The sequence below is a fragment of the Lepidochelys kempii genome, chromosome 11 (assembly GCF_965140265.1).
Source record: "Lepidochelys kempii isolate rLepKem1 chromosome 11, rLepKem1.hap2, whole genome shotgun sequence".
Taxonomy (NCBI): Eukaryota; Metazoa; Chordata; order Testudines; family Cheloniidae; genus Lepidochelys; species Lepidochelys kempii.
In genome coordinates, this window is record NC_133266.1 from 28,470,207 (window position 1) to 28,483,988 (window position 13,782).

General features: G+C 40.6%; 1 protein-coding gene across 12 annotated transcripts in view; it reads left to right on the forward strand.

Annotated features, from left to right (window-relative positions):
- Positions 1 to 13,782, forward strand: part of FMNL2 (formin like 2) — a 259,314-nt gene that overhangs the window by 196,579 nt on the left and 48,953 nt on the right. The gene's annotated exons all lie outside the window — the stretch shown is intronic.

A 13,782-nucleotide genomic window follows, 5' to 3' on the forward strand; every position in this document is an offset into this window, starting at 1 on the left:
GTAATTCTGTGCACTCTTGACCAACAGTTTGTCTATATTAGAGCTGGAGGTGTGATTTCCAGCTTGCAGAGACATACCCGTGTTAGCTCTCATCGAGCAACCATGCTAAAAATAGAAGTCTAGCCAAAGTGGTGGGAGGGGATATCCACCTGAGATGCAGTTTAGGATCCCTTTTATAGGTTCTCAGATGAACCAAACACAGTTTTTGTTTCTAAATTGCTCTTCCACTTTATAGGGCCATTTCCCAAAGTTCTGAGTGCAAAACTACTTTTGCCATCAGTGGAATTTCACATGTGGAGGGATTGCAAAATCAAACCTCGGGGTGGAATCCTGACCCTCTTGAAGTTAATGGCAAAACTCCCATTGACTAAAGTAAAGCAAGGTTTTCTTCCTGGGTGTTGGAGATATATACGTTTGGGTTCATCATTAAAAAGAAAATTGTTGCTTCACCAAGTTTGATCTAAAATTGTTAGAATTTGATGAATACCAACTAGATTGTGAACAAATGTGGGGTTTCTTTTGTTTTGTTTTTTATTAAATCCTCCATTGCTGTTGAGATAAAAAATATAAATATTTTTCAATTGTCCAACCCAGAAAGCAAGTGTAAGCTCAGTCATTTGGTTGTTCTGCAGTGAGAAGCTAACACACATTGAACTAAATTCTAATGCAGAGAACTCCTCTGTTTCTGAAAGGTTGTCATACAGCCCCTAGCTGGCTTCCCAGAAACTTGCCATCCATTTTCCACCTCATAATGCCTCGCTCCTCCCTAACCATGTAAACAGCAGGAACATTTTTATTTCTGGCGCTTTGTTTCTTTAGCTAAGTAAAATGTATATGTTGGGCCAGTTAACTGTGACCCTTTACATACCGCAGCAAAAATAAATGTCTGATTCACAACAATCTTACTTGCAATTTCATCTCAATTAATACATGACTATCTTATCAGCTGTAGTACTTAAGGTGGGATTTTCAAAAGCACTCTGTGTTAAGCTAACTGTGCTCCCACTGAAGTCACTAGTAGTTTTACCTTTACTACCTTTAGCACATAGTCTGATAGTAAAATTATGCTTTCAACCACACTGATGGAAGTTGTTCCCCCCACAAAAAATTGCTTTGCATTTTGGGAATTCTCCCAACTAGAATTCGGATGTAAAATTACACCTATTATTATGCAACTTTAGCATACCTATAGTTGCTGGACAGCTGTAATTTCAGATTCTGAGCATAATTTTGAAAGTGGTCTCCACCTTGCATCTACTGCACCCTCAATCTTGGCATGGTTTTGTACCTAGAACTACATAGGAATGTATTTGATGTCATTTACACGTCTGCTTCCATGATTGCACTTGTATGTCAGGTAATTAGAGATATAAATGACATTATTTGTGCCTGTAGATAACTGTGGTTATAACCCTGTGCCTGTCAATTGTAGTGACACAATGGAAAAATGGTACATTGAAATCAGGCACTCTATCCACAGATTGAAAAAGAATCGTGGTCCTGTTGTGTAGGCACAGAACTGGGTATTGGAGTTTTAATCTAGCTCTTTCACTTGTTCATTTGTGGCTTTGGGCAAGTTACTTAACATCTCTGACATACAAAGAAAAGGAGGACTTGTGGCACCTTAGAGACTAACAAATTTATTTGAGCATAAGCTTTCATGAGCTTCAGCTCACTTCATCGGATGCTGCAGCTCACGAAAGCTTATGCTCAAATAAATTTGTTAGTCTCTAAGGTGCCACAAGTACTCCTTTTCTTTTTGCAAATATGGACTAACATGGCTGCTACTCTGATCTCTGACATAGTTTGCACCTTTGTAAAAGGAAATGAATAATACAAATGAACATAATGAGAATGTTGTGAGGAATAACTGGATAATGTTTGTGAAGGGCTTTAAATACAGAAAGTGCTGACTGAGTGCTAAATACAGCATCATTATTCCAGTTTAAAATTCTGTATACAGAAGTATTGTAGAAGGGAGGTGTCAAGGTTCCTCCTCCACTCTGAACTCTAGGGTACAGATGTGGGGACCTGCATGAAAACCTCCTAAGCTTACTTTTACCAGCTTAGGTTAAAACTTCCCCAAGGTACAAATTAATTTTACCCTTTGCCCTTGGAATTTCCACTGCCACCACCAAACTTTAACTGGGTTTACTGGGAAACATAGTTTGATCACATCTTTCCCCCCAAAATCCTCCCAACCCTTGCACCCCACTTCCTGGGGAAGGTTTGGTAAAAATCCTCACCAATTTGCATAGGTGACCATAGACCCAAACCCTTGGATCTTAGAACAATGAAAAAGCATTCAGTTTTCTTACAAGAAGACTTTTAATAGAAGTAAAAAGAAAAGGAGTACTTGTGGCACCTTAGAGACTAACCAATTTATTTGAGCATGAGCTTTCGTGAGCTACAGCTCACTTCATCGGATGCTGTAGCTCACGAAAGCTCATGCTCAAATAAATTGGTTAGTCTCTAAGGTGCCACAAGTACTCCTTTTCTTTTTGCAAATACAGACTAACACAGCTGTTACTCTGAAACCTGTCAATAGAAGTAAAGGAATCACCTCTGTAAAATCAGGATGGTAGATACCTTACAGGGTAATTAGATTCAAAACATAGATAATCCCTCTAGGCAAAACCTTAAGTTACAAAAAAGACACACAGACAGGGATAGTTATTCTATTCAGCACAGTTCTTTTCTCAGCCATTTAAAGAAATCATAATCTAACACATACCTAGCTAGATTACTTACTAAAAGTTCTAAGACTCCATTCCTGTTCTGTCCCTGGCAAAAGCAGCATACCGACAGACACAGACCCTTTGTTTCTCTCCCTCCTCCCAGCTTTTGAAAGTATCTTGTCTCCTCATTGGTCATTTTGGTCAGGTGCCAGCGAGGTTACCTTTAGCTTCTTAACCCTTTATAGGTGAGAGGATTTTTCCTCTGGCCAGGAGGGATTTTAAAGGGGTTTACCCTTCCCTTTATATTTATGACAGGAGGTAATTGTTAGGAATTACAGACTAGTTTGGCAAGTCACTACATAATGCATATCACTTATCAAATCAGCCTGTGAACCTTTGTAATCACTTCTCTATAGGTATTTATAGTCATTATGTGTCACAAATAAGTCAAAAGTTACTTTTACTGTCTCCTATAATTTTTTTAATATAACTGCTTGTTGCTGTTTTATGTTTCTCTTGCAGCTAGTTTTGAGAGACTTTTATAACCCAGTTTGTATTTTGTTGTTTATTTACTTGTGTCATATTCTGTTTGATCAAGTTGTTCTGTAGTAATGGAGCTGTCTGAATGTTATCATTGGAGTTATAGTGCAAAGAGTGATTTTATGTCCATAAATTCTGTTTCTAACTATTTTTCTATTTGTCTGATTCTGATATTTATTTCTTGTTCTGTTTTCCAGTTTGTTCTGGTTCAAGAATTAGTTTTCAGTAATGATTTCAGGGCTTTATGCTCTGACTTTTTTTTAGCCAGTCATATTACAGACCTCTGAGTCATTGACATGTAAAATATTTAATGGCAGATTTATAGCAGTATAGCTTTAATTTAAAATACTGTGAGCATAATAATATTATTATGGCATCTTTAACTATATGTTGTAATTCTGCCACAGTTTCATTGTGGTTCTTTCATCAGACACAGTATAAAAAAGGAAGACAGATTAGACCTTGTCAAGCTAGATCTCTGCCATTTTACTTGCATGCCATAAACTAGCTTCAAAAGAAACCTGAACTGAAGTCTGAAACTCATTCTATGTAAGTCAGTAAAGAGAACAATACATTTCAGACTAAATTCTCCTCTCATTCACACCAGTGCAAGGCAGGAGGAATATCAGCGATTTCAGTAAACTTGTTTTCAAGTTTATGCTGACATGCAGAATTTGGCCTTTAGGCTTTGACTGTGCAGGGACAGTGCTGGTAGTCTGAAACAGTTTTCAAGAATCCATTTTGAAAATGTTTTAAAGAATATGGCTTTTCTGGCTAGGGCCAGGCAGTCTGACTGAGGCATATGTTTTTTTTTCTTTTCTATTTCTTTTTTTAAAAACCTGGCTGATAAAAATTATTTTTGTCCAGTGATTGCACCTGAAACCCTTTGCAATATTGGTTCTTGAACCCAGGCAGTTTCCAGTGTAGACAGAGAGCCTGACTCAGCTCAAGGGCTTATTTGTTTTCTGCAGAATAATTAAAGCAATGTCATAACTGATTATTTCTGAAACAGAGCCATGTGGATATACTAAAGCCAAACTGTTGCAAACTAGAATATTGAGGAGGTACCAAACCTTAATGTAGCATATCCCTGAAGGGAAAAAATATCTATGAATCTCATGCACCCAAAGGGGAATGGAAACGAAGCAGGAAGATATGGTTCAGAATTGATGGAGAAATAGGGAGCCCTGTCCTGAATATGTTTGTTAGAGGGCAGAAGAGTATGTTTCAATCAATTGCTCTAATCATAGGTATTCCAAGTTGTGGGGGCAGGTTGTACATTCAAGCAGAAAGAAAAGATAGGCAAGGCTGAGCCCACACAGAAATCTCTGTGTAGTGAGGAACCATCAGTATCTCCACACTTCTCATCAGTCTCTACTTTTAATAGTCTGCGTTTTGTACAATTGTCATTCTCAGTAATTTGGACCAGAAGATGGTAGTTGAGTGTCACCAACTAGCGGTTATTCTGTTGCAGTTCATGTACCCATTTGATGAGTTGCATTCCACAGCCTAGAAGCTATTTGGTAGTACCATTTCTGTTGCAGTCCTCTGGGATGGAGGTTTTCTTGAAGAGCTTGTCCAAATTCTGGGTCTTGCACATTTCCTTCATTCCATTATAGAGGTGAGGAGAATTAATTCCTGTGTCAAGGTTCTTAAATTAATCTAATCCATTTTCAGGAGGAGTAAATCTAAGATAAAGATGAAAGAGAGCCTGAATAGGGTTTGAAGAGTCCATCTCCTGCCTCTTTCTGGACAAGGTGGCCTTTTGCACCATTCTCTGCACTATAAAATCAGTTTCATAACTGTCCCAATATTGGTTGGCCATTGTATGTCAGAGGGAAATTGTGCTGCACTTTATTAACTTGGTATTTGAGAGTCTGTCTAGTTTTATTTACGAGGGACTTGGGTTTGGTTCCAGCAGCTCTTGGAGTGTAGTCTACCCTAATCCAGCCTCTAAAACATCCTGGGGTAGAAGGATTACAAGTAAATTGTGCTAACAGTGGAAATTGCTCCTCGGTTTTGGTTTACATCCTGGAGTGAGCAGAGGTTACTTACCCTTTTCTTAAAGAAAGCAGCTCCAGTATGTATTTCAGGGCCCTCTCTTGCTCTCTCTCTGAGGAAGACTTCCTATCTGCATGTGTTGCTTGACTAAATTTTACTACATTTATGTGAAATAAATTAGAGCTACTGTCCCACATGTAATAGAACAGCCAGTGGCATTTTGTTAGCTATTTCCTTTTCTTTTTGCTGTTTACAGCCTGCTGCTTGTTTTGTTTGCAGCATATGGGAGGAAAATGCTGTTTGAATGGAGTACTCAACTGCTGGCTAGGTTAGGAATTCTCATTCTTACCATGATACCTGCTTTCATCCACTTGCAGCTAGTCCTCATTTTCCAGTATTGAGAACTGGTTTTAATAGCAGTAAATAATTGCTGTGATACAGAGGTGAAATTCAGAGCTGCATTTCACAGTAAGATTTCTTATGACTTAGTTGCACAATGTAGCGTATGAATGAACTGCTTCTAAACTTGAATATTAGACTCTGTTCCAGTGAATGCTGATGGCGGGATGCACTAGAACTGAAGTGATAACAACAAGTCTGGGTTGTGGTTTTGGAGTGATAAACAATGATGATGACTAGAACTGAAGACCTTTGAGGGTCTTATAGTGTTGATTTCATGGCTTGGCTCCTTCTAATACTTTTTGAAGATCTAAGACACTCAGGTCCTTAAACATCATGACCAAGGTGGTAAAATGTGTAGCTAGATAGATACCCCTACGCTTACTTTTGTTTATTTTCTCTCTGTTTCCACAAAAACTTCAAAGTCTTCAGAGCCTTAGAGTACAATAACTCCTCACTTAACGTTGTAGTTATGTTCCTGAAAAATGCAACTTTAAGAGAAACAATGTAAAGCGAATCCAATTTCCCCATAAGAATGAATGTAAATGGGGGGGTTAGGTTCTAGGGAATTTTTTTTTTTGCCATGCAGTACAGGACTATAGTTGGGAGGTGCCCCCGCCTTACCCCACCCAGGCACAGCCCCCTGGCCCTGCAGACAACGAGGCAGGCAAGGAGGCTGAAGGTGCTGTAGGCTAGGAGAAGCACGTTGCGCAGCAGCAGCGGCAGCTTCCCCTACTCTGCAAGCACCAGGGGTGGGGGGCTCAACCCTCGGCCCGCCCACTCCACCCCTTCCCCCAAGCCCCCACCCTTAACCCGCCTCTTCTTCCTCCCCCCTTTACTCCGCATGCCGTGTTCTCGCTCCTCCCCCCTCCCTCTCCTGCCCGCAGCAATCAGCTGGTTTGCAGCATTCAGGAGGGAGGGGGGAGGAGCGAGGACACGGCACGCAGGCTCCCCCCCTCCCTCCCTCCCCTGCCTCCTGTACACCGCAAGCCAGCTGATTGCCGCAGGCAGGAGGCAGGGGAGGGAGGGGAAGCCTGCGTGCCGTGTCCTCGCTCCTCCCCCCTCCCTCCTGCCTGTGGCAGTCAGCTGGCTTGTGACGTTCAGGGGGCAGGAGGAAGGGGGAGGAGCGAGGACTCGGCATGCAGCCTCCCCCCTGCCTCCCTTGCCTCCTGCCCCTGGCAATCAGCTGGTTTGTGGCGTTCAGGAGGCAGCAGATGGCGGGGGAGCCTGCACGCCGAGTCCTCGCTCCTCCCCCCTCCCTCCTGAATGCCGCAAGGCAGCCAATTGCAGCGGGCAGGAGGGGGAAGGCACTGATCCGTGGGGTCTGTCGGCGGGTGGAAGGTGCTGTTGGCGGGGCGGGGGGGAGCTGATAGCGGGGCTTCCAGCTGTGGGCAAAGCAGGCAGCCAAACAATGTTATAGCGAAGCATTGCACAACTTTAAATGGAGCATGTTCTATAATTGAGCAGGGACATAAGATTGAAACAACGTTAAGCAAGAGGACGTTAAGTGGGGAGTTACTGTACAAGGTGTTGCCTATCTTGGAATTTATCCTTCTATTACCCAATCCCATGGCAGACACTGGGTGATTTCTTTGGCAAAGCTATCCGTCAGATTGGTTACCATCATCCAAATTCCCTCTTCATTCATTGCTGCCTAGCCTGCCTTCACTGGCAATGCCATCTTCAAGTTGATGGGATGATAGAAGATGGAACTGGAGAAGACCTTTTAGCTCATCAAGCCCATCAGTGTGCCAGAGTTGGATATAGTCCCCAGATAGAGGATGGATCAAATTGTAAGTGTTTTGCTGTACTTAATCGTAGTCAGAAGGCCATGACGTTTTGCTGGAGACGTGCAAAAGAATGTGTAAAAAGTTACATATTTTCTTGTTGAATGTGCAAAAAATCTTGAGTCAAATTTCTTCACTGCGGTAAGGGTGTTTTTCACAGCCTGAGAAACAAACAAACCACTTTTCCTATTGGCAGAACAGTAGGTATTGAGCCAACTGGGTTATGAACCAGGAAGTGTGGAGAAGGATGCTGGTGAAAAAGGTAAACATTCCAATCCATGTTAGAGCCGTGAATTTTTTGAAAATCTTTATTTTTCAAGGCAGTAAAATCTGTCTGGGGAAATTTTACTTCTCTGTTAGGTATATGCACACTGGCTTTCTTTATCTGGTGGGTTTCCAAAGAATAACTTTGATCCTTGGTGGCTATGTAGAATAGCCTGTGACCTCAGATACCTATAGATTTGTAAGCGGAGTGGCTTTTTGTAGGGAATTCATTACAGCCAAGCTCTATTGTGCAAAGTAATTCCAATACTCAAAAAGGTCTCCAAAGGTGAGCAGTCTCATTTTTCTCACATTTTCCATTATATCAGTTTAAACTAAAAATTGGTTTAGCCAAGAAGCTGTTTATGTGCCTTGATGGATAGCTGTGTTTTGGACTTCCTTTAGAATCTGATATTGTGGTTGGTTTTTGTTTGTTTTTGTTTTAAGAAATGCGTTTTATAATATTTAATGGGTAATCCCACTGAGTATTTCCAGTTTTTTTCTTCAGCTTCTGTCAAGTCTCTTTATTACATACCACATAAAAAGTATTTGTACTCCCTTTCTGCATTGCAGAGGATTGTAGATCTTTTCTTTTTGATTGTTTATGGTTCTCTCTAACACTGAAATCTAGCTGATACACCAAGAATTGACTCTGAGCAAGTTTCCCTTTCACAGGCAGATGGGACATAAGAGCCAACCTATGCCTTCACCCAGAATTGAAACGAAGCCTAAACGGAACGTTGAGTTTTGAAAGTTTAGATACCCTTTTTTTGGTACACTTCTGACCTTCCTGGTTCTTCCCGGAAGTGGAAGTACTAGAATACCGGAAAGAGAGGGTGTTCTTGCAGTACTTTAGCCCAGCTGGAGGCACTTGAAATCTCTCATGAAATCCTGTTCTCATGAGGTTCCTTGCCCAGTTTGGAAGACTCAAGAAGATTGGATTGAAACATCTAAAAAGCATCCAAACTTTGCCATTAGCCAATTTGAACATTGCTGCTAAAAAGGTTGAGGTTCACCCATCTCTGCTCTCAAAAGCACTGCTGCTATGCTATCGCAGTAACAGGCAGCCAAAGCATTTAGTGGTCAGTGGGATTTGGGGGTTCTCAGCTCTTTGCATAATTGTGACCTAAAGGAGCAGTCAATTGAAATCTGAATATTATAGAAGTGTATATAGTTGAATTGTGTCGGTAGGATAGGTAGGGTCCAATTGGACCCACATGGTTCAGTGCATGGGTTTCATCTTTCCCTGTGTTCTTTCTCAGGCCTACCATTGAGTCCAACCTGATAAGTGCTGAGCACTGGTAACCCCCATTCACTTCAGTGGGAGCTGCCCATGCTCATCAGGTGTCTGATCCTACTCCCATTGAACTAAGTCGGGAACTAAGTTCCTAGGTGTGCAGCACTTGTTGGGATTTGACCTGTTGTTATCAATGAATCTACTGCTATCAGTGTATTTTAGAAGAATGTTCATGTTAAAGTATGGGCAATAGAACATCGTCATCACAAGGAGCCTCTTGCTGGACCCATTTATGCTCAAAGCAAAATTCTCATTGACTTCAGTGTGAGCAAGAGCAGGTTCCATGTTGCTTGGGGATGGAGAAGTCAGACATTTACCAGCCCATTGTCATCCGCTCAGTTAGTTCATGTTTCTACAGTGCATTGTAACTACATTATCATGCATGTATTTTTTTACTAAGAGTTTTGTGTTATAAGGATCCAAGAATGTTGGAGACTTTTTACTGGGGGTGCAGAGGCTATCTTGCCCACAGTGGAGCATTCCATTATCACAGGGTGTTCTTAAATCAGCAGAATAGACACAGGAAGAATACAAGCCCAGCAGAAAAACTTGTTGAACTGATTTTTTCTTAAGCAGATATGAGTGAGGTACTGCTGAGGGTATGGCTCATGTGGGAGCATTCTCACTTCTAGGAAGATTTTTAAGCTTGTACCCAATGCTGACAGTACAAAACGGGGTTTTGTGCATTGTTGGCAGTGCTGTCCTTTGTATGGGCTATTAAACCCAAGTCCCTAGTGGCTGTCCTAGTGGAAATTAGAGACATTGTGCTACTATATTTTTCCCACGGAAGGAGTGTGGGATAACATAGTTGTCTTGGCCAGAATTCCCTCTTTCAAAAGAAACCAATTCCAAGGTCTAGGGCTGGGCATAAGCTATTTCTGAAGTTATAATGACTTGTGTTTGGCTGCACAATCACTGCAGTATCAGTATCTAACCTTTGCAGAGTGAATCCCTTGGGTATGAAAGGTGCTCTATAAACCCAAGTTCTACTCTTTTCTAGCTGTATGTCCTCTCATTTGCAGGGTGGGTGCCAGAACATCTCTGCTTTGCTCAACTTTTCTCTCAGAAAGGCAGCATATGAGCAGAGCTTTTTCTACCCCTATTAGCATGTGTAATGTTATATTTGAAAGACAAGGTGGATGAGGTAATATCTTTTATTGGATGGTGAAAGAAGCAAGCTTGGACAGACGTTGGTCCAATAAAAGATATGATCTCACCCACCTTTTCTCTCTCATGTAATGTTTCAGATAGTTGTACCTTTTTACTGCATACAGCAATTTCCCATGAATCTCTTCCAATGAGTTGGACATGAACATGGGTGGGCACCTGCTCGTGATGAATCGCCTTCATGCACCGGCCTCAGTGACGGCATCAGCCTAGCCCTCAGATGAGGGTTTGTTCATTCTCTGCAACATTACCAGTGTGTGCACAGGACAGTGTGGCCATTTTTATGTCTTATAACATATTTTTGACAATACGTGTATTTGAGTCAAAATCAGACCAGTATAGAAAAAACAAAACACTGGGGGGGGCAGATTCTCCGCTTTACACCCACTGGGGACTTCCCTAGGGTAGGGAAATTCTCAGCAGGCAAGACCCAGCTGCTTTCTGCTCCCTTTGTATGTACCAGAGGAGTAGAGTGAGTCAGAGAATTTGGCCCTGACTACATGGAGTCTGAAGGATTCCCCCCAAGGTTATAAATTTGACATTTTTATAGGTGCCATACTTAAGATTGTGTTGAGATTTGCATTTATTGCAATATAGCAAAGATTAATTACTTTCCTGAGGTATTCTGTGTGTAGCTATATGTATACATTGTACATACCTGTAGCATACATTGTATGTACACAGCTGTGATATGATTATAAAGTCTGCACGTGTCTAAAGTTGCCAAAGAATTAAAATTATTATAAAGCACAACTCTCCCATCAGATTGTAACATTTTAAAATCTTTGTAAACTACAGACATATTGCATATACAGATATGGGTATAGATTAGAGCTGGACCTGTAATGCAGAGTTTTAAGCCAGTCCTGCATGAGAACTTTTCTAGAACTCAGAACTTCTCATATCATTTCTCCCTTGGAAACAACCATTTGCCTAGCAGACTGGAACGTACCAGGGTTCTAAAGGTCAGAATAGCTCAAACCAGTCCTCAAAATCTTGATACGTCTTATCAGCTCTTGAGGCTTTGAATTAGGTTTGCTCACTGGTGTGAGCTGTGAGTGGAGCTAAATTTCTTTGTTCAATTATTTATAATAATAATAATTAATAATATCTCAAAGTGTACGTAGCACTGTTTTACTTACATGCAAGGCCCTGATCCAAAGCCCTTGGGCATCAGTAGGACCAGGATCTAGCCTCAACTGATTAATTGTCACAGCATCCTTATGCACCCCCATTTTACAGCTAGGGCAGCTGAGCAGAGTGGTTAAATGACTTTTCCACCAAAGAAGTGGGGAAAAAACTAGGATTATAACTCACAAGTTCCTGAACTCTAGCAAGGAGGATCAAAACTCAGATCATTAGAATTTCTCTCTCTGGCGCTAAGTGTTAGTAGTCACCTCTTTCACGTGGTGGTTGTGCACCTGATCCTTGTACAGACTTGCTAACATACCTGTCTATTTCTGACAGCAGTGCACAGTGTACAATTTTGGGCTTTTCTTTGGTTGGCGGTAAGACAAGAAAGTTTTACTTAGAGATTTCCTGTGCTATAAATGGCATGTTTAATCCTCCCCTGAGTAAAAATCAGTGCCTGAGCCTCTGCAGCCCTTTTCTGTCAAGTTGAAGCACCCCTAACACTGTCAGAAAATATGTTGTCATAACTTCTTAAAGGTTCATGCTTCATATGTTTCTCTGATATATAAAGTCAGTTTGCAAATGGGCTTAACATTTAAGAAGCACTTGACAGATTAAGGCCTGGGCAGCATTGTATATTTTTATAGAGTTTTCTACATTAATGCCTCTCATTCCTATGCCATTCCTCTATCAGTAGTCATTTGTTGCATCAGCTCAGCTGCTGCGTTCATCCTCATCTAATAATCTTCAGGGCTTTCCTTTGATGTAGGCAGGATGCCATAAAAATGTGTTTGAGGTAGCAAAGATGAAGGGGGTCTCACAAAAATAATGGTGAGGAATATTTTAAACAATTCTGGCATCATTACTAGGATCTAAGCAGGGTGTTACACCCTCAGATATGCTTTAACTATGTTAAAAAAACATACAAAAAAACATGTAAGAAATAGAGTCCAGTAGTTCAAGCTCCCAGTCTCCTGCTCTGACCAGTAGACAACACTCTTTCCTTACGTATTTTATTAACATATGCTTAAACATGTTAAGCATATAGCATGTGCTTAAATCACATTAAATTTGCTGAGCTTAAGTGCTTTTCTGGATGGGATGGACTTAAACAAGTGCTTAAAAGTAAACATATATTTATGTGCTTTGTTCAACTAGGCCCTTCAAGCAGCCAGCTAGGTTTGTTTCTGGAAACGGTGAGGATAGAGGAAATAATGTGAAATAAGAACTGGGATTAAGATAATCTGAAAGGTGATGTAGGAAGGTCAGATATGTTTGAAGAAAGAAACAGAAAATAACTTTTGGGAAGCACATGGTTTTCTGGTTATTTCAACAGTGGGGCTGACTTTTCTGTCACGTGCACAGGTGTAAATCAGGAGTAACTCCACTGAAGAATCAAAGAGGAATTGAGTCACTGAGGGAAGAATCAGGCCCCCTCTGTGTTCTAGTAAAACTAGTAAAAGAGTGAAACGATAAAGAGTCATCAGATGACATATGTAATTCCTGGTCGTTTTTATCATCAGTTTAATGGATTTATATGTGTATCATTCTGATTTAAATGTCTCACAAGTAAAAAGACTTGAAACCCCACTGATCATAGTCTGGTAATGGCTGCTAGTGTTGTGCTAATAATGCCAAGAGTCATTTGAATGTTTTATGTAGTGAACTCAAAAAGCAGTGGAATGGCACTTGAACCCTCATTGGTTAGATTTCACTAGTTTTCACTTCAGGGGAGTGAGAGAATATTGTTTAGCCTCAAACTCTCGCAATGCTTTATTTAGATTCAAGTTTCTATAATTAAATCATGAGCTACATATATATACACATTTATAAACAATGTGTCTGAATTATTCCTGTTGGTTGTTACAATAACTTAGTATTATCAATAATGTCCGTAAGTGTTAGAAAATGGAAATAGATTTGTTCCTTTTGAAGTACAGCAGTAATTTGTGAGCAGCTTAGTCCTCTCCATAAAAAGGTAAAAGGTATTTGAACCTAGTAAGTTTTTAGTAACTGTTTACTTAACCAGTAACTTGAAAGAAAGTGGATCTTTTGTTCTCCAACAAACTGCAAGAATGTCAGCCCAATGAGTCAAAACGGAGTATTTCTTTAAAAGGGTATTTTCCTACAGCAGGATCTCCTGACCACAGTAGACTATTGTAAGAAGAAGAAAAAGAAAGACTCCTTGTGGAGTCAGGACACGGAAAGAAATGAACATTTAGAAAAGTGTCTCTTTAATTTTTTGTGTTGCTTGTACATCAGCAGATTTATCATTACCATATCCAAAATTGGTAGCACCAGGTCATACAGTGTATGCTGTGAAATATACATATTCATTGTGCTGCTTCTTCTGCTTGTGTAAAGTCAGTGACTGTTATAGAACTTGAAAGCTTAAGTCTTAAGGAAAGGGGAAGAGGAAGCAGTTTAAAATAACCTTGGAGAAGCACATGATTTGCTAGTCATTTAAACATCTGTACTGCTAGAAAATTTCTGTAACTGCAAAACCTTTGCTAAGGTTTAT